This window comes from Papaver somniferum, chromosome 10 (genome assembly GCF_003573695.1).
Source record: "Papaver somniferum cultivar HN1 chromosome 10, ASM357369v1, whole genome shotgun sequence".
NCBI classification, from domain to species: domain Eukaryota; kingdom Viridiplantae; phylum Streptophyta; class Magnoliopsida; order Ranunculales; family Papaveraceae; genus Papaver; species Papaver somniferum.
The window spans coordinates 98713958-98735878 of NC_039367.1; the positions used below are offsets into that span (position 1 = coordinate 98713958).

The 21921-nt window shown below is 40.7% G+C and overlaps 1 long non-coding RNA gene across 2 annotated transcripts; it reads left to right on the top strand.

Annotated features, from left to right (window-relative positions):
• Positions 1-8579: 8579 nt before the first annotated feature.
• LOC113316967 lies at positions 8580-10663 on the top strand. Of its 2 annotated transcripts, XR_003343141.1 has the most exons (3): positions 8580-8783; positions 10013-10195; positions 10338-10663. It is a non-coding gene; the product is annotated as an uncharacterized LOC113316967 (long non-coding RNA). The 2 variants fall into 2 exon arrangements; XR_003343140.1 differs by having other exon boundaries at positions 10013-10663.
• Positions 10664-21921: the final 11258 nt, after the last annotated feature.

Sequence of the window (21921 nt, forward strand, 5' to 3'; positions counted from 1 at the left end):
AATGTAGCACAAACCAGGATTGATAGATGTGAAAGCAAACTAGTTGCTAGTGATGAGAAAAGAGTTTAAGTTCCGTCAGAAACTTAATAAAATCTGATTCTAGGATCAAGACTTTAGGGTTTGATAAAGATAATAATAATATTGATAATTGATTGAATAATTGAATGTATTCTAAACAAGAAGGCATAGCCTTTATATAGGTTCTACAAGAATCGACTAAAAGAAAGAAAAGGAATTCTATCTAAACTAGGAAAGTAAAGGACTTGCAAAGCAAGTAAACTAAAACAAACGCAAGGGATCACCAATGATTGTTGATACAGACGCAAGGGATCAACAATTATTGTTGATACAGACGAAGAGGGATCAACTATAAAAGCTGACACGTTATAGGAAGATGTCCTACATCAGTCCCCCTTCTTGAAAGAAACTCGCATTCGAGTTAGCTAATAAGCAAAACTTCATTCTCTCCATATATTGCTCTATATTTCGAGTTGTCATCAAAGAATACGAGCTCTTTTCCTCCATGAAAAATGTACATGTTTAGTTTACCACGATCAAACACAAATCTCATAGCTCTAGAGATCATAAATCCAATCATCCAAGAAATGTGTCTCAAAGCTTTATAAGAGTTGTGCTTAACTTTCCCACGATCAAAGACAAAAGTCCCATCATTGGCGACGGTAAAGATGTAAATCTTGCGAGTGGCTGTCACTAAATTATGTACTTTGTTCTATTTGGTTGATCCAAAATGTATATTTCGCAATAAGTCCATCTAGTTGAAACTGCATCTCCTTTGTTTTGCCCTGATCAAAAATAAAAAACATATCTTGACTTTCTTGTAGCTCTTGACTCCTTCGAATAACATATAGTGAAAATATGCACTGCCAATTATTCTTGAAGATGGCATCTTTTAATAAATTATTCAACTTGTCCAGAAATTACAGACCGTTCTTTCCCGTTTATTATCCGTAGAATAATATTCGTAGTCGCCGAATCCTTTTGGGCTGCAACCATGACTTTTAACCAAAAGTTGGACATAATTTCCATGGGAATAGATAACAGTCTAAACCACCGTTTGATGTTTAAATGGCCTGCCTTTTCATGGTCATCAGTTATTCTCTTGTTCAAGAATCGGGAAATTCCCAAGAGTTTAGTACCAACATTTCTATTTTGGAATAGAATCCACCAACCAAGTCGCATGTCTTCAACATAGCGTCTAGCGTCAATTGAGCTATCCAGTAGTGTCCCAAACAATAATGTAGCAGCAAGTCGCAGAAAGAAAGTGGAATGGATGATGTTATTAAACCTCGCGTTTTTAGGGGCCACAGGAAAGGATTTAGGGGCCATCAATTTATACCCAGCCAAAGAATCTAGTTAAGGGGTACCTTATATGATATTGAAGTTACATAAATGCCCTTCTGTTAAAACTGTATAAAAACCAAATCAAAAAAAATTCTACTCATTTCAACTCTTCTTCTTCCAGTTTCATATTATCTTCCGATTGTGGAAGAAAAAAAAACTTTCCCTCGTTCTTGTGTTCAACCGAAACATCGTCGCGAACCGTAAAATCAAAACATCGTCGATTCGTTTATAAAAGAATGGATAAGGGAAATGAAACCCACAGACCTAGAACCAAAAACGTTGCTCGGGGTATCGATCCAAAGATTGGGATTTTAGCAAGAAATAAAGAAATTGTTGCTGCAAATGAAGAAGAACGCGAAGAAGAAGTACCCGTCGATGTAGTCGGTGGTTGCGATTTCGATAGTCAAACACTTCGTCAACTTCAAATGGCCCCAATTAGGTAAGAATCTATCATTTTTGGGGTTTATTTCGCTTTAATTCGACGAATCGAGAAAAAAAAATTCTAGGGTTTTCGGTTATTTATCCAGATTCGGGCGATATTCATGCTTATTTACTTCCGAATATAGTCGTGTTCTTCATTTCTCAAGAACATCGACAGTATTCGGGAGAAATATTTGATGGTTATCGGCCGAATATTGTTGGCCATATCTTCCTGGATACAAACTGGTAATAATCGGTAGTTTAATGATTTTTTTGGCTCCCGAATATATTTAAGTAGACACACAGTTCGGAAGTACACTCACTACCGAATATATATATATATTGAAAAAATCTCAAAATTTCTGATATAGGAAAAATCCCATTTTGGGGCCAGTATTTATTCGGAAGACAATATAATGTTTTATACCTCCGATTGTGTAGGATAAAATTTTAGAGTTTCTGAACTCCAGTTGATGAATATTCAGTTGTAAACATGTTTAGTTATATTCCGATTCTTTTTCATTCGGGGAAATTCTTACTTCCGAATTTGTTCATTCGGGTTATAGTTGTGTACTTTGTCTTCCGATTGTGTAGGATGAAAAATTTAGAGCTTCTGAACTCCAATTGATGCATATTCGGTTGTAAATATATTTAGTTAGCTTTCGATTGTTTTGTATTCGGGAACAGTATGTGTCTTCTTACGTCCGAATGTGTACATTCGGGTTATATTTCCATACTTTGTCTTCTGATTGTATAGTTTGTAAATATTGTTCCTTTCTTTGTTGTTTAGACAAAGTCGAGAAAGGAGGAAGAAAGTGACGGCTAGTGTTAGGAGGGAAAGGAGTGCCAAAGATAATTCAAGTGCTCAACAAAGCTTACAAGAACAAAGCAGTCAACAAGGAGTGCAACAAAGTGCTGAACAAAGTGCAGAACAACAAGGCAGTGAACAAGGGGTGCAACCAAGTGTTGAACAAGCCGCTCAACAAAGTGCAGAACCAACTGCTCCACAAGTTACACCCCACCATGAAATTGAACCAGTTGATCCAGTGCCAAGAGTAGAAGAAGAAGGACAACCAAGTGGTACCCAAAAAGCCAAAAAAGGAAAAGATGGTGTAAAGAAGGATATTGATAAGAAAGCATCACATCTTGTCCCTCAGCACTTGAAGAAGAAGGGTATTCCAGCAGGTACAATCCTTGGGCTACCGGCGGATGGAGGAAAATTGCTATTTGGATACAAAGACTCATGGGCCAGAGAAATATACGAAACTGAGGTAATAAAATTACTATTTTTTATTAATGTATTTTCTATGTGTTATATCGTAATATTTGTATTAAGGATTTTTTTATGTACTTTAATAGGATCATCAAGATGCGGTCCGTCTACTCAAACCTACCGCCGCACCAACGAAAATGCTTGCGTGGCCTTTATCCGGTGAATGTGAAAGGTTCAAGTCAATTGTTTCCAACTCGGGGTTAGCTAATGCCGCCGAGAATTCATTGTTGGAACATGATCGTGTGGCCATATCGGCGTTCGTGGAGAGAATGTATCCTAAGACCGATACTTTCCATATGCCGTTTGGGGAGATGACGATTACCCCGGATGATGTTGTGCAGATTCTTAACCTTCCCGACCAAGGCACAGCTGTGAAGTTTAACTACACAAAGCAGTTAAGTTGGGCACACCTTTATGATCTAACTAAAAAGTGCTTAGGTTGGGATGAAGAGACAACAACAGCAGATTTTAGGAGGCATGAAAGTTACAGAACAAGACAGATCAACATTACAGCTTTGATGAATATGTTCCGAGGCACCTTGGAGAAGGAAAAGAATGGAACGTTAACTGATGAGCAAGTGAACCACGCTGCCACCGCATATCTCCTTTGTGTATTGGGATGTGTCATATTCCCCAATACTTCTGGCAACCGGATCGACGCCAACCTTATACAACTTTTGGATCCTCTCCATGATAGACTGGTGCGTGTTCTTATATTTTTATTCATTTTATATTATTCCTATAAATCTTAGGTAATTACTGTTTGATGTTATGTCATTACATATAAAAAACAGGTGAATAGGTTCAAGCGTGTTTCCAAAATGTTAACTGCATGCCTGAAGAGCGTAGATCCCATGCCAGCTGAGAAGATCAAAGAGGCTAGAGACCTAGTTGATAATATGGATAACGAAGATTATGCTGCCCAGTTTGGGGAGAAAGTCACGAAGAGGCATCCGCCCAAGGTGGCAGTATCAAAGACGGGTAAAAGAACTCGAGCTTCATCGAGCGCTGAAGGTGCTCCAACTGAAGCTGCTCCAACTGAAGGTGCTCAAACCCGTGAACGTGCAGGATTGGGAAGTAGTCACGGTCGTAAAGTAAAGAAGAGCAGATAAATGACAATGATTTGTGTTGTACATTCGGGACTTTACAAGGGCCAATATAGAAGGTTAGACAACCCATATTCGGAAGTTTGGGTAACTGAGTTGACTTCCGATTATTGCAAGTTCAAAATTTGAAAAGTATCAGTTTTTCCAAAATTCTGATTTTTGGGCCATCGTACATTCAGGAATTTACAAAAAAAAACTATCCTCTGAATATTACAAGTTCAAAACAAACCATGACATGGCTCTAGGTGGTTCCAAGGGCCAATATAGAAGGTTAGACAACCCATATTCGGAAGTTTGGGTAACTGAGTTGACTTCCGATTATTGCAAGTTCAAAATTTGAAAAGTATCAGTTTTTCCCAAATTCTGATTTTTGGGTCATCGTACATTCGGGACTTTACAAAAAAAAATTATCATCTGAATATTACAAGTTCAAAACAAACCATGCCATGGCTCTAGGTGGTTCCAAGGGCCAATATAGAAGGTTAGACCACCCATATTCGGAAGTTTGGGTAACTGAGTTGACTTCCGATTATTGCAAGTTCAAAATTTGAAAAGTATCAGTTTTTCCCAAATTCTGATTTTTGGGCCATCGTACATTCGGGACTTTACAAAAAAAAATTATCCACCGAATATTACAAGTTCAAAACAAAACATGCCATGGCTCTAGGTAGTTCCAAGGGCCAATATAGTAGGTTAGACAACCCATATTCGGAAGTTTGGGTAACTGAGTTGACTTCCGATTATTGCAAGTTCAAAATTTGAAAAGTATCAGTTTTTCCCAAATTCTGATTTTTGGGCCATCGTACATTCGGGACTTTACAAAAAAATATTATCCTCCGAATATTACAAGTTCAAAACAAACCATGCCATGGCTCTAGGTGGTTCCAAGGGCCAATATAGAAGGTTAGACAACCCATATTCGGAAGTTTGGGTAACTGAGTTGACTTCCGATTATTGCAAGTTCAAAATTTGAAAAGTATCAGTTTTTCCCAAATTCTGATTTTTGGGCCATCGTACATTCGGGACTTTACAAAAAAAATTATCCTCCGAATATAAAAAGTTCAAAACAAACCATGCCATGGCTCTAGGTGGTTCCAAGGGCCAATATAGAAGGTTATACAACCCATATTCGAAAGTTTGGGTAACTAAGTTGACTTCCGATTATTGCAAGTTCAAAATTTGAAAAGTATCAGTTTTTCCTAAATTCTGATTTTTGGGCCATCGTACATTCGAGACTTTACAAAAAAAAAAATTAGCCTCCGAATAATATAGTCGTGTTTAGCAACCGATTGTAGTGCATCATTGATACGAAACCTCAACGACCATATTTTCAGAAACCTCAACGGCCATATTTTCAAAAATTAGAGCCGTTGGAACTCTAATCTATATAAGGAGGGTAACCCCTCTCAGTTATTATTGAGTAAAAAATCAGAATGAAAAACCTTTTCAATGGAAAGTCCATCATCAATCGACAACATACTTCGAAGATGCAAGCGAACAACTACATCAATTGCAGCAATGGAAGAAGAAATACAAAAAAAGGAACAAACAACCCAAAAAAATTAAACCATCGTTAGTGGAAACGAAGGAGGAGGAAGAGGAAATCAAGGCTAAGAAGCGAGGTCAAGAACAATTCCATCAAAGAGAAAGATTAAAACAAGTTGAGGAAGAAACCGAATGGATAAAAAATTATTACATTGTGAAAGATCTACCCAAAGAACAACAGGACGATCTTATATTTTGGATTAACGTTTCATTGGGTCCTTTTGTTGGTAAGTACAAGAAGCCACGCCACAATTATGAACCATCCCATGTTTCTTCAAGGGTGCACCATGTTATAAAATTGTGCACCGAGTACAACCGTATTCTTGCTAGGCACAGAGACGACAGGTTTGCGGCACAAGATGCTTATTCCAAGTGGAGAGGAGAGTCGTTTCTACATTTCGAAGCCGCGTTGATTGTTGCATCTCGGACTGGGAAAAAAGAATAACATGTGATGTTTGAGTGCTGTAAATTCAAATTTTTAATATTAATCGGCGGTTTGATAAAATATGGAATTCCCGAATATGATTAATCGGATTGAAGTGTTATAATACTTTTGTTCCGGTATTGCTTCGGTATTTCCTATTCGTCTTCCGTACGTACTTACTATTCTTTCCCTCGTGACTCTTTCGCGTCCACCTCGCTCACAAATCATTTCAAATCGAGTGTCACTAACATGATTATTTTGAACTACCACGCACATGTTATCTTTTGCCTTGTTCATAAGCCATTCCTTTGCCTCTTTCTTACTTCCAAATGTCTAAACGTGTATAAAACAAAACAAATCTAATAAGCATAACCATTTAACATATAAATTTCGAAAAAAAAAGAAGTAGTAATGAGTATACCAAATCGTTTGCATAGTATAGGGAAGTGTCGGGCCTCAAATAGAAATCATCAACCAACTCTTCAACGGCCTGCATATGAAAGCAACAAATTATTATACAATAATCGGAGGTTATTAAATAAGTCAAACTGCCGAATATACTATATTCGGAATCCTATCGGTTACCCAAAACACCCGATTTATGCAAATGAATGTACACAGTTTACTGAGTGCAAAAAATGATATAATCGGAAGCTAAAATATATAGTAAAACAACCGAATATAAATAACCGGGAGATAACTTTAATCGATAAACATCCGATTTTCAAGTTTTCGGAAATTTTATTTTGAGGCCACTGTTATATTCGGCAGTCAAATAATGTTAAACTACTACCGATTGTAAAGGATAAGAATACTGAGTTTTGAAATTTTTGAGGAATTCGTTTTTGGGGCCATTCGGGGGTAAATAACTCTACATAACTACCGAATGTAGATTTTTTTGGAAAACCAGTTTGAGGTTTTTTCTCATATTCGGCAGTAAACTACTATCTTGGAACTATCGAATATACATATTTGGTACTCAGTGTGTTATATTCGTAAGTTTATTCGAGAAATTATCTAACGAATCTGGGTAGTTCATGGTATTCAATGCATGCAATAATCGGTTTTTCTTGTTTACAAAAGCACACAAACGCATGCAAATCGAGTATTTGAGTTTCTTAACACAATACATGTGTTTTACATGCATCGTTAGCTTCAATATCAGGCGATTCTCCATTTTCTTCCATGAAAGGGTCGTCTAGGTTTTCCTCTCCACAAAAGTTTGGATCATTCAACATATACCCCAAATCGTCTTCTCTAAACGGTCGTGAACCCTCAACATTTTGTTCTTCGCCATGATTCTCACCTTTTTCTTCATATCCATCCATTTTTGTAGTGATAAAATGGATTTTCCCTTTTTTCCTTCACCTTCTTCTCTATAACTCTAACAACTCAAAAATGAAAAAGAAATGGAAAAAATGAAACAGAAATCATTGTAATACTGCACCGATTACAATCGGAAGTCTGGGTAATATTTTGGCTTCCGATTGCAATCGGAGAATAAAAATGTTATCATATCCTCCGAATATATAAGGGTAATTTTGCCATTACGAATTACGCGAGATAAGGAATGGCTACATTTTCCCTTTGGGTGACCTTTTTTGTTTTATTGAGTGGCCCCTAAATTCTATTGAGTGGCCCCTAAAAACGCGAGGTTATTAAACCTTACCCCGTATGTAGTTCGTCCAGGTCCGGTTAAATAGTATTCACAAGAAAGATTTGTTGAATCAAACAATAACTTCCCCCGTTCGTAGTAATTGGTGAAATTAACCGAGAAAATGAAATCGAGAAGAGCTGTTTGATTGCTTGTAACTTTTGGAAACACAAAACCACCAGGTCGTGATTTCTCTATATGTTCCTCAAATTTAGTCTTTATGAAATGGATGCCTACCACAAACCTTTCTTTGTCCAAGTCTCTACAAACCGTCGACATACCAAATACTTGTTGAAAAACTAAAGTAAGACGCGGAGACGACTAGAGATTTATTAATAGTGGAATAAGATCAAAATATCCACCTTTCTTAACCACTGCGTACAACAAAATTTTCCCAACAGCTACTTCAAGAGCCATTAGAAATTTATTGTCACAATTGAGAAACTGTGTGATTGGTCCCAACACTCCATGAATATTGCAATTTCTAGGAGGGCAAAGAAGCAAAATGCTCCAAAATGCACTGTCATTTTGTGGATATGCCCCGGACGTTAAGAAATAAGTCAAAATGCCCCAATCTGTTAGTTTAGAGTTAATTAGTCAAGATGGGCATGTTGATTGGTCAACGGTGTATGGAAATTCCGATTATACCCTTCAATAGAAATGAACGGTGATGATGTAATTTTGGCCAAGTGTTAAAATCTTGGAGAATACGTGTCACCTCCACGTGTCCAATTACCACACAAGTGAATAACATGTGCGGGGAAAATCTCATCTTCTCCTTATCTTCTCCGTAACCGAGTTTCAGCCACAAGAATTTTCAGAAAGAAAAAGAAAGTCAGAGAGAGTGAAAGAGATCGAGAGACAGAGAGAGATAGTTAGATCGAGAAGAGAAGTAGTTGATGGGAGAGTTAGATCGAGAAGAGAAGATAGTTGATAACTGAAGATGAGGCTTTTCTTAAATTGATATTGCTGTTGAGTTGTGAATAGAGGGAAGAACAGGTAGCTCTTGAAAACCTGATTTTGTTTCAGTGTTTGTGATTTTCGAATGACTGATTTTTTGTTTTTCAATAGCCGTTTAAATTGAACGTTTAACGAATCGAAATTAGGTAACCTAATTAGGGTTTCAGAAAGTATCATACAAATTGTATTAGGGTTTATATAGATGAATTAGGGTTTCAGAGAAACTAAATTAGGGTTCATAAATTTGGGATTTTTCAATTTTTAGGTGATGAAATCGATTTATATGATTTGTAATTGCAATCAAGTATCATGCTTCAGCTGGTAAATTCTTTTCTGCCCTATTTTTCTCTTGTCTGTGTGCTTATTTATTTGATTTGAAATTTTTAATGTAAGTGCATCTTTTTACACTACTAATGTTGTCATTTTGGTTGTACAATTCATAGTTTTTATGAGATCTGAGTCAAGTTTATAGAAATTTGATTCTTGTTTTGCAGTATGAAACTATCAGATTATTGAAATGTGAAACATAAATTGATTATTGATAATTTAAATGATAATTGTGAAACATAAATTGATTATTGAATAGTGAAGAAGGGTTTAATTCTGTTTGTACCAGCAGTTATAAATTGATTATTGCATTACGTTTATGGTGACACATTGCTTCAATAGAATGAATTTTTTTTTCGTTAGCTTACGTTTCTTAGTTGATCTGTCCATTCGTATATACAACATGTGGTCCTGTTTTTCATCTTAGAGACATTAATAAGCCACTGAAATCACTCGTAAGATATAAATTTGCAACTCTGGAGTGAGTAGCTAGTACAATGATTCTAGAGGCATGCACCTTACAGTGGACTGAATATTTTTTAAAATGTTGTCAAGTGAATTATGGAGAGAGATGACATTAAGGATTAAAATTGAACGCATATTCCCAGTATTCAATTGTCAAAAATATGGCAACTCATACTTTTGATAATTGTGCAAAGAGTACATACCGTTAGTTGCATTCTGTTTATGGTGACCCAATGCTGCAATAGAATGAATTCTGTCTATAGAACTATAATTTATTACTTACTGAATTGGTTTATTTTTGTTAAATATTTCGGAATGGATACTGAGAATAGAGATTTCTGTGCAAGTGATATGAGTGGCTAGTTTAGGGACTTGCCTTTTCTTTCAGATTGGGTGCTGCTCATTCTCTTACTGTTTTTGATTGTTGGAAGTTTTGTGCATCTTAGTTTATGATTCTTAATTTTCTTTGAATTCAGATGGAGAACATGGCTTTTTTCTTGGCAGAATGGGGTTTGACGCAGTACGCGGTGGTAATGTTCCGTCCATCGATGTTGGCCGCCTTTGCAGTCTATGCAGCACAGTACATATATAGACTGAACAAGACCCCACTCTGGGACAAAACTCTTTAGATTTATACGGGTCACTGGATCTCAGTTAGTGTAAGCTTTTTCTCTGTATTTACATTTTCCATACTAGATCAACATAACTGCACTGTGGACAGACATGTTTGATGTTTTTTGCCAAAAAAGACAAACTCATCCATTTTATTTCTTATTTGACTTTACACGGTGATTTTACAAGTTATTGGTGAGCTTCCATGCTGGGGTAGCTGAAGATAAGCCGAGGGTGGTGTTCCACAAATACTCCAGTCCTAAACGTAGTGTCGTTGCTTTACTTGCCCCAGCCAAAACGCTTTTGGCTTCGTGATAAAGTAATGGAGAATACAACTGAATTATTCTTAATTGTGTTAGGTCTCTTTTCTACAGTATATTCAATCTATATTTATTAGTATAGTTTAGTGTAAACGATTGATCATTGGTATAATGACGGGTGAATTCAATGAGCTCATGTAATTAACTAATTTGAAATTAATTAATTTATTGAATAGAGAAATTTATTTGAACTCATGTCCTTGTGAGTATTATAGAAATATCAGTGGATGTTCTAAATGATTTGTGGTTGTCCATTTTAAATCGTCTGACACGTCTCGTTATCTAATCTTTTAGGATACGGTGGTCATTTCCGAAGAAGTCAATGTTATTTTTTTTAATAGGAAAGTAGAATTTATTAATAAATTAAGAAGCAACAATATTGTTTTGGTCACTTAAGATCAATGTATTGATCCAAGCAGGCCAGTTTGAATAATAATCTACTAAACTACTTTGAGTTTTAGCAAATTTAGCCAAAGAATCAGCTAAGCTATTTGCATCTTTGTGTGCATAGCTACATTCCCATTGTTCAAAATCAGATAATAAAAAGAGAATATTCCTAATAATATTATTTGTTGTCCACTTGACTAAGGTAGGATGACCTTGGATTGCTCTAACAACATCCACACAGTTCCCTTCTAGATGGATCCTTTGAAACCCTCTTTCCTTGGCCCATACAACTGCTTTTATTACTCCTAATGCCTAAACTTGTTCAGCATCTACTGTTTTGAGAGGGATACATCGCACTCCATCGCAGAACCCTGCAGAATTCCTTAAAGTTAGTCCAATACCAGATGGAATAGAGCTATTAATAAAGAAAGCATCAAAATTTATTTTCTCTACATTAGGCAATGCTGGTTTCCATAAATGTCTGACAGTGCCAGTAGTAGAATTGTTAACAGTAACTAAGGAATTATTCCAGTCATTAAGATGATTCACGATACTTTCAGATATATGAGAGATATTCAAGTGAGCATTCTAAAAATTCTTAGTACATCTAACCTTCCAAATGTACCAAGTTATAAAACAGGTATATTCAAAGCTTTTAAGATCAACCTGTATGACCTGCATTAAGAATGTTACAAAGCCAGTCATGCAAATTACAGATGGAATTATACAGATTAAGATTCACTTTATTCCATATACTAGCAGCCACTGGACAATCTATGAAAAGATGCTGGAAGGACTCAACACCATTATCACTGTGAACACTCAAATCACGAAGGCATCCGAATGCTCACAACCAATCATCGTAATCTAGAGTGATTTGTGATGATGATATCTTAGTGTTGATTCCTTGGCTCAAAACCTTCGGTTTTATCACAGCCTCATCTAACAACTCCATGCGGGGCGTTTGCGCACGGGATATAGGTAAAAACAAAGAAAACAATACATACAAGTAAAGATCCATCGGGTTAGGCAAATATAAAGTGCTGAAATATAAACAAGACCGAGGTTTACGTGGTTCAGCACTAAGGCATACGTCCACGGGGTTTGTTGTTTCACTATGTTCTTCACGGTTACAAGAGTAGTCGAATGACTTTTGGGCTTACATATATTTTCTCTTCTAAAGGATTAACTTACACTCGAAATCTCTCTCTCCTTCCCTTCCTGGTTTTTCCGATCCTCTTTCCTCTTGGTGGAGAGGGGGTATTTATAGGGTTAGAGTGTGGGACCCCTCTCTGAAGGCCGTTGGAACCTTATCTTCTAGTGTTTTGTGTCCATCACGCAGAGGTCTGCGTTTTCCACTTGATCACGCAAAGACATCCTCGCTCGTCCCACGGGTTGATCGACACGTATACTGCTCAGAGCGTTTAATGAGGGTAGTTGAGATGCCTGCTCGTGTCAGACAAGTGTCTTCTGCCCCTGTCACGTCCGTGTCAGCTAACTTTCTCTCGACCGTTGATCTTAGCTTCTTTTGGGGATGAGATAAAGTAACTCCTTGGGGTTTATTTGGTGTTCCGCAGTGCATCGTATTTTGATGTCTTGGCCTGCATGCTTTCCACGTATCTTTCTATATACACGTGTCTAATGGTGAGATATATGTATACACAATTTTTCCCTTTTCTTCGGACTTGAATGTTTAATGGGTGCATTGAAGAAAACAGTCGTTGCATATTCTTCTATCTCTCCTAATAACTTTTCCTAGATACTTGGGCACGTCTTTTTTTTGTGCATTAACTGCTCATGCCCCATTGATAGCAGCGTTTCGGTCAGCAAGAAAAAAGTAACGTTCAAGCATATTGAACTCGAAATTTTCAAGGAAAAGCATGAGCTTCAAGCCTTCGAGGTTCGTTTCTATGCCTCTGAGGATGATATTACTTATGAGCTTATCTCAAAGTATGAGTTCGATGAATTTCATTTGTTGACTACGGTTGGAGCGTTCGAAGTTGGTCTTATGCTGCCGTTGTACAAGTCAGGTGATTCCTTCTACTATGATGTGCTTGCTAGTCGTGAAGGCTCTTCCACCAATACTCACAGCCGTTCTGTATCGCAACTATCGGGGAATTATCTCCGTTCCCTGAGGGAGTGCTATCTGTGGAGTAAGGGGGAGACGACAATGACTTGTTACGTTCCCAATCCCGCGGAGAAGGAATGGTATACTCCTGAGAATTTCAATAACTCCTTCGGTGATTACGTCAATAGTAGGAACCGTAAGCCGTGGAGTGTCAGCCTTCGAAATCTCGCTGCTCCTCGGGGCGAGATTCGTCTGTTAAATGAGGTCAGCGATGCCAAGCTGAAGTATGTTCCCGGCACGGAGGGGTCTAGTCAGCGGAAACTTTTCCCGGCCCGCGAGAGGATCAAGCGCGACCATGACTACGAGTGGCACGCTACCGTTATCGAAGTTGTTGGTCCATGGGCGTACGGTTGGATCCCTGGTCCACGCGGTTGGCGTCCTACTGAGAGTAGCAAGCCACGTGAATCTCCTCCTGCTCGTTATGGAGATTTCTGTCCCTGGCGTTTAAACTTCGCAGGTATGAATTTTCCTTATGCCCTTGACGTCGTTGAGGGAGACGAGGAGGAACGTTCTGATGCTATACTTCCACCGAGGAGTGCCTCGACTGCTCAGGTACGCGGATTCTAGCTGCGCTTTTCCTTCTTTAGAAATTCAACTGTTCGGGAAAAATAATTCTTTTTGTGGTGTTGGTTTTCAGGTGTCGAAGAAGAAAAAGATTAAGCCGAAGCAGTCTTCTACCATTGTGATGGGTGAGGCTGAGGCCCATGAAGAAGTTACAAGTCCGGTGAACGAAGAGTTTGCTGAGGATGAGGAGATTACAGATGGGGAGGAACGTACTGGTACTTCCCCTATCAATGTCGAAGAAGAGGTCTGTGTGGGTCATGATGGTGATGAAGGGAGAAACAACGCCGTGGTAGCTGATGACGGTGTTATTGGTGATATTTCTGTCCCTGTTGAGGATGCCGCGGATACTCTCCCCACCCTTTCTCAAGAGTTTTCTTTTGATCGGATGTATTCCACAGGGGAGTTTATGGATGATGCCCTCGATTTTCCTGAGGACTTCTCTCTACTTTCCCCCAATGATGATTGGGATGTCCTCGGGGGTGCTAGTAACGGAGACGCTGTTGTTCAAGATGGTGGCGCGGAGGAGCATGGTGCGCGTGTCGGTGCCGACATTTGTGCTGAAGGGGCCGTGTCAGAAAAGGGGAAGTCGGTGATTGATTCGCCCGCTGCGGATCTTCCTCATTCTCCGACATCTGAGGGTGAGGACGCCATAATGGATTGGCTCAAGGAAAAGAATCTGCTATTTGTCCCGCATCCCGCCCCTGTTGTTGCTGGTGAAAAGGATTCCGATGCGTATACCCGTCGTATGATGGAAATGTCTTCCAAAGCGCGGGTGTCTGAGGCCTGGGGAAGAAATTTGAGTGTTCCCGAAGCTACCCTTGTGTCGAAGCCTCCTACTTCCGTTGCATATATGATGGCCATAGCCGACTGGTATCAATATGGCTTTCCTCAGCAGCGTGTCTTGGAGGTAAATTTTCGTACATACTTCTATGTGACGATCCAATTCTTCGGTGAAATAATGTTTTTCGTCTTGATGTGTAGATGATGAGGAGTGAGCATTTTAACCACGTGCTGTATCAGTTCTTCAAAGCGAAATCTCTGAAGCTCGAGGCTAAGCTTCGTCATAGAGAAAAGGAATTATCTGCGGCTGAGGTGGAAATAGAAGAGCTGAAGAAAAGCCTCAAGGAGAAAGAAAAACTGGGTGAAGAGGAGGCCGGTCTTCGTTCAGAGCTTGTTGCTGTTCGCGCTGAGTTAGAGCAAACTCGCGGCCAAGTTTCATCTTTCACAGGTTTGGTTCTTTTTTCTATTTTTCCCTCGCAGTGTGTCGTCATTACTCTATTTCTTAGTTGTTCTGTCTGAGTCTCCCCACCCTATCTCCAGTGGGTGGCGTCCCCGAGCTGATATGGCTTCGAAACGAAAGAGCACGGCAAAGATCTCGTATTAAAGATCTTGTTGAGAAATTTAAGAGTGAAGCCAAGAAATGGGATGCTCGGGCTGAGGTATGGCGCGCAAGGCATGTTCTGATGGTCGACATGAAAAATCTGTATAACCATGACCGTGCTTTATTTAATGGTACGCTGTTGTGGACACGTGATAGTCTGCGGGAATCCCGTGAGCGTACTTCCTTGTTGGAGTCTAGGATTCAGCTTCTGGAAGAAGAATTAAAGAAGGCTCGGTCCATTCCTCTTCCAGGAGTTAAGGACAATATGCTATGTCTTTCCAGAGAAAGAGACGATGCCCGTGCCGAAGTCTGTGCTCTCAGCAATGCCCTTGCCGCGTCCCGTGCTGAAGTAGCTCGTCAGGCTGAGTCTGAGAGAAATCTTGAAGTGTGTATGTACCGACTTAGGAAAGGGGTATCAGAGATAAATAAAGAAGTCGACCACCTTCGTCACATGGATTCGATGAAGCAGGTAGAATTAGATGCCTGTCAATTTACTCTCACCAACATTCAACTAGACTATAAGAAATTATCCGCCGAATATGAACATCTTGACGAAGCGCGAGATGCGGTTGTTAATGAGTATGAAGAGGCTTCGGCTTGTGTCGAAGGTATAACCCTATTTCATCGAGTGTGATTGTGTCTTTTCTGTGCTAACTCCCTGGTGTTGTCTTTTTCAGAGCTCGAGGGACAACTCCGCGTTGCGAATGAAAAATTGGAAAAGGCTCAATTTTCCTTAACGCAGCAGGAAGAACAGACCAACCATTTTAAGAGTTTGGCGGCAACACGCGAGGAGACCGTTGGTGCTGCTTCTAGAGAAGTGAATCGTCTATCTTCGTTGTTATCCCAGGCCCAACAGCGGACGGCAGTTATTAAGCACAAGCCTCGGTGTCAGTTGGATGAGGAAACGAACAAGATGCTGGAGAAGATAGAACTTGGCCTAAAGAACGAGCATGGTCTTGTGAAAAACTATCCGCGTCGTCCAGTTCCTGCTGCCATGCCTGCCTCCTCGGGACCATCATCTGGTGGGAGCGTCCCTTCAAGTCTTCCGAACAATCCTGCTGATGGGGCGGCATTATCTAGGTAGAGACCGCAACATTATTATCCTTCCCTTTTTTGTAATTATGTAACAAGAATATTTTTTGCTAGAATCATGTAAAAGGAATATTTTTTGATGTGTATTCTTCCTTGAATTGGCCTTTCACTTCTTGTGATCATCCTTTGTAAGTTGATCATTTATGAAATGGATCCTTTTCTTGATATACCTGCAATGTTGGTTTGTTTTTATTTTAAGCATTGTGAAAAAAATCAAAGTGTTTTAAGTGTTTGGGTGCGATAATGAAGGGAGGTACCTTCGTGATCGTCTTGAGACCTGTCACCCCGCTGGCGAATCCTGGGCCAGAGGATTCCCAGATGGTGGGGGACGAGGCAACGTTCTAGGATATGGGGTTAAAATATTTACACACCCATTCCGTCGACCCATTGCCTTAAGATTGGTTGGGTATCTCTTTCTGCTGGGTGCATTCCCCCTGGTCTTACACTTATGGACACTGATGGGGGAGCCCTGAGAGATTGTAGATTAACTACTTTCCCCAATATTGTCGATAGATTTCGTTGACTTGATAATTTGAAAGCTTGATTGATTGATAGGTTGAGGCCTGCAATTCCTCTTCCAGAGATAGAAACATGTGGAGTGGTCAGGCTCCATTCTTCTTCTGGTACACTCCAAGGAGATGCAAGTCTGCGTTGCTCCTATGGGAAGTATGGTTTGAGCCACTTAGCATTCCAAGGATGTCGGAGGACCTCGCCTTTTAGATTACGAAGGTAGTAGGAACCGCTACCCACAACATCGTGTATTATAAAAGGTCCTCCCCACGTAGGTGCTAATTTTCCCTATATCTTTTCTTGCTGATACCGTGGGATTGTTCTCAACACATATTGCCCTTCTACAAAATTCCGAAGCTTTACCTTTTTGTTGTACTCCCTTGCTAGTCTTCGTTGATATTTTTCCATCTTTTGTAATGCTGCTTCCCTTCTTCCTTCCAAGTCGTCCAATCTTTCTAACATCATATCTGTCGTGAGGTTTTTCTCCCAAGCTTCGGTCTTCGTGGTTGGGATGAGGATTTCCGTAGGGATGACTGCTTCAGCTCCATAAGTTAGAAGAAACGGGGATTCCCCGGGGGCGGATCTTCGCGTTGTCCTGTATGCCCATAACACATTGTGCAGCTGTTCACACCATCTCCCTTTATGCTCGTCTAATTGTTTTTTGAGTATAAGGGCGAGGGTCTTGTTGGTAGATTCCGCTTGTCCGTTGCTTTGAGGATATATGGGGGTGGACTTGTTCTTTCTTATCTTGAAAGTATCGAAGAGCATGTCTATATTTTTCCCCTGTAATTGCTTACCATTATCAGACACAATTTCAGCGGGTATACCGAATCTGCAAATGATGTTCTGGAATATGAAAGTAAACACATCCACGTCTCTGATCCTGGACAAGGCCTTAGCCTCCACCCATTTACTGAAGTAGTCCGTGGCTACTATCAAAAATCGTCTTTTCCCTGATCCTTCGATGAAAGGCCCGACGATGTCTACGCCCCATTTTGCAAATGGCCACGGGCTATCGACGGAGTTTAACATTGTTGCCGGCGCGTGGATATTTTTGGCGAAGCGCTGACATTCTTCACACCGTCGGGACATCCTCGCGGCATCCTGTATCATTTTCGGCCAGTAATATCCTTGGGGTTTTTCTTTGTCATCTAGTGATCTCATGCCGCTATGATTCCCCGCGTCACCATAATGGATATCGTTTAGAATTTGATGCCCCTATTTCCAGGACAAGCAACGTAGTAATGGTCCGAGGAAGGATTTCTTGTACAGGACCCCATCCCGAAGATCATATCTTCCTACTTTGGAGAGTATCTTCCTAGCTTGTTTCTGATCCGCAGGTAAGCTTCCTTTTTCGAGAAAGGCATGGATCATTACTCTCCAATCATCTTCGTTGCTGAAGTCTTCATATTGATTTGCTCTTGACAGGATATCTTATTCGTCAAAATCGTTATGGATGTCTTCTCCTACCTGGTCTTCGATATTTTCTTCCACTGTATCTTGATTGGCAGCGAAAGAGAATTGAGATGTAATCGAAGGCTCGTATACCCTTGCTATTTTAATAGCTTCGACGTTTTTATCCCTCAGGATGGATGATATATATGTTAGGGCATCCGCGTGCCTGAGGTCCCTTCTGCATAAGTGCCGGAACTTGATGTTCGGGATTTGTGATGCCAATGTTTGGACCAAGGCCATGTAAGCTGAGAGGGTGTCATCGTACACATTATACTGGATCCCTATTTGCCGAATGACAAGCTGCGAATCACTTGTCATCCTTACATCGTTTACCCCCATCTCTATTATTATACGGAGGGCATGTACGACAGCTTCGTATTCAACGATGTTTTTGGTATGCTCTTTGAATTCTAACCTAAGTGCATGTATAATCCTTTCTCCGGTTGGGGTGATGATGACAATGCCTATTCCTTCTCCTTCCTTATTTTTGGATCCGTCAACGAAGAATTCCCATCGTCTTTGACTCGCGGGTTCGAGGATATCCATTGGATCCTTGTTTTCTTCCTCGGCTTCTGGTATTCCCTTAATCTCTTCGTCGTTGTCAAGGGGGAGGTCTGCTAAGAAATCCGCCAGAACTTGGGACTTCCGAGAATGTTGAATTTCATGAATGATGTTGAATTGGTCCAGATGGGTGTTCCATTTGTCTATTCTGCCCACTTTTCCAGTGCTTTTGAGGACTGCTTCCAATGGTGCTTTGCATGGGACCCTGACGAGGTGAGTTAGGAAGTAGGTTCTCAGCTTTTGAGTAGCCCATACCAATGCGAGGATGAGTTGTTCGATATTGGTATAGTTCCTTTCCGCAGAATTGAGGGTCTTGCTGACGTAATAGATAGGCTGTTCTATCTTCGTATTGGTTTTGACCAACACTGCGCTGACTGCGTCTTCTGTTGCTGCTATGTACAATGCCAAAACCTCATCAGGATCTGGCTTCTGCAGGATCGGAATTGAAGCTAGGTGTTCTTTGATTTTTTGGAATGCTTCCTCGCATTCAACGGTCCATTCGAACCTGCTCCCCTTTTTGAGAATATTGAAGAAATGTTTGCATTTGTCCGAGGATCGGGCAATAAATCTGCCCAAAGCTGCTATGGATCCATTGAGTTTCTGTACTTCCGTTAAATTCTTCGGGGACGGCATTTCTACTATGGCCTGAATCTTTGCTGGGTCTACCTCAATGCCCCTTTTTGTTACCAGATACCCGAGGAATTTCCCCGAGGTGACACCGAAAGTACATTTCTCCGGATTCACTTTCATGTGATGTTTTCTCATTGCTTCAAATATATTTCTCAGATCCTGGTGGTGATCTTTGCGCAGCTTACTTTTGACGAGCATGTCATCAACGTAGACTTCTAAGGTTCCTCCAATCCAGGGCTTGAAGATAGCATCGACCATTCTTTGGTATGTTGCCCCTGCGTTTCGAAGTCCGAAGGGCATTCTAGTGTAGCAATAAAGGCCATGTGGGGTGTAGAACGCTGTGTGTGGCTGATCTTCTTCTGCCAGGGCTACTTGGTTGTAGCCAGAATATCCATCCATGAATGACAGTTCTTCATATCCTTCTACTGCTTCTACCAGCTGATCTATGCTTGGCAGGGGATAGTTGTCCTTTGGACATGCCTTGTTGAGATTAGTAAAGTCGTTGCATATTCTAACCCCCTCCATTTTTCTTAGGAACAATGACCATGTTGGAGATCCAGGTAGGGTACTTGACTTCCTTGATAAATCCTGCGTCTAGTAGTTTCCGAAGTTCTGTTTCTACTGCCTCGTGATACTCTGGAGCTACTTTTCGTATTTTCTGCCTGAACGGGGGCGTGCCCGGTTTGATGCGTATCTCGTGCTGGATTACTTTCGGGTCAATCCCCGGCATATCTCCTAGCTTCCAGGCGAACACATCCGCGTATTACTTAAGTAATTTGGTTAAAGAATCTTCTCTTCCTTCGTCCATTATGGTCCCTATTTTGATCATCTTCGGGCTTTCTTCCGTTCCTATGTTGATTTCTTTTACGGGCTCCACTGGTGTGAACACAGGCTTCGGATTTCCTAGGACTGGGACGTTCTTTAATTGCTATTTAGCGTGTTTCTGTCCTTCGCTGGTTGTTGAAGTACTTGTCTCTGTGCTTAGGACATTATCATCTTTCGTCAAGCCCTTCCCTGTAGTTTCCTTGAGGAACAGGTCTATGGCCTTCTCTTTCGCGGTTTCTTTATTTTTTACTCTTCGGATTTTTCGCTGCTCTTCTTGCTCGTTGTTAATATGATCCTGAGTGGCCTGACACTCTCTCGTAGTGACCCGATTTCCCTTTATTTTCATTACTCCCTCAGGTGTTGGGAATATGAGATATTGGTGGTACGTTGCTGCAACTCCTTTGATTTTATGTATCCATTTTCGTCCAATAATGGCGTTGTAGGGGGATGGGGTGTCCACCACACTGAATCGGGTTTCTAATTTCATGGGCCATGCGTTAACCTGCAACACGATGTCTCCCAAGGGCTTCGTGGGTGCTCCATTGAATCCGTAGATGGTGTAATAAGAGGTCATTAACTGTTCATCATGGAGTTTCATCCATTTGAATGCATCGTAAAATAGGACGTTTACGGAGCTTCCCCCGTCTATGAGGATCTTTTTGAGGTTACATCCATCTACAGGTAGTGTTAGGACCAAGGGATCGTTATGGTCTTCCATATCTTCTTCGATATCTTCGGCATCGAAGATGATAGGAGATTTCATCCACTCTTCGTGCTCTTCCACCTCTATCCCATCGACCTTATACAATTCGCAGCGGTCTTCGAATTACTTCCGTAACCTCTTTCCTATCTGCGCTGTAAGTGAGGGCCCTGTGGCTTCGGAACACGAGATGGTGTTGATTGTGGGGTTTCCTTCCGGAAGTTGGACTAGTTTGGTTCGTTTGGATCTATCCTCGGTAATATCCTTTCGTACGTAATGTTTGAGCTCTCCCGCATCAATTAATTTTTGGATCATTATTTTAAGGTTCTTGCATTTTTCGGTTTGGTGTCCGTTGAAACAATGATATTCACAGTAATCTTTAGACTTCTCGGATCTCGGGGGCTGCTTTCCCTTAGACCATGGCCACTCCAGGTTTTCCCTCCCTTTGATCTCTCGTAGGATACGAGCATAGCTAGCGTTGAGTTTCGTGTAAACTTAATCTTCGAATTTTCGGTCACATGTTCTTCGTTCCTTCCTATCTTCGTGAGGTCTCTCCACTGAGCAACTCCTTTTGGCCCCATTGGTTTGTTCTGATGAATTGGTGCGGTGAGATCTCTGCGGATATGCCCTCGGGTTTTCCCGTTGAATTTCTTCAAGTCGAGCGTGCTTTTCAATAATTATTCGAAGATATCCCTCTGTCTTAGGCACGCTTCCATGAATCTCAACAAATAGGGGACTCATTCGGTCTAATCCCCATTTGTAGCAATTGTTGCTTACCACTGGGTCCACGCTCCCTATGGCTTGGCAGATCTTGTGCCATCTGTTAGTGTATTCCCTCGTGGTTTCCTTGTAGCCAATCGCTAGTGAAAAGAGCTTATCCATTCCGGTGTTTACAGTCTTGTTGTACATGTATGTTCTTAAGAATTTCTCTGCGAGTTGGTCGTATGAGTGGATGGAGTCTGGTGGCAGATTATCAAACCAGGATAAGGCCGATCCCTTCAGGCTTGACGGGAAGTATCTGCAGAGTACGGCGTCGTTCTGACCCCATCTAGCTAAGACACGGTTGTAATACCGAATATGTGCAGCAGGATCGCTGGATCCATCATAGCATTCGAACGTTGGGACAGGGCATTTCAGCGGAATAGGGGTGTTGGCCAAGCGATGAGTTAAGGGCGTATAGTTAGCTTCTCTCATGACCTCTTCTAACCCCCCCCCCCCCC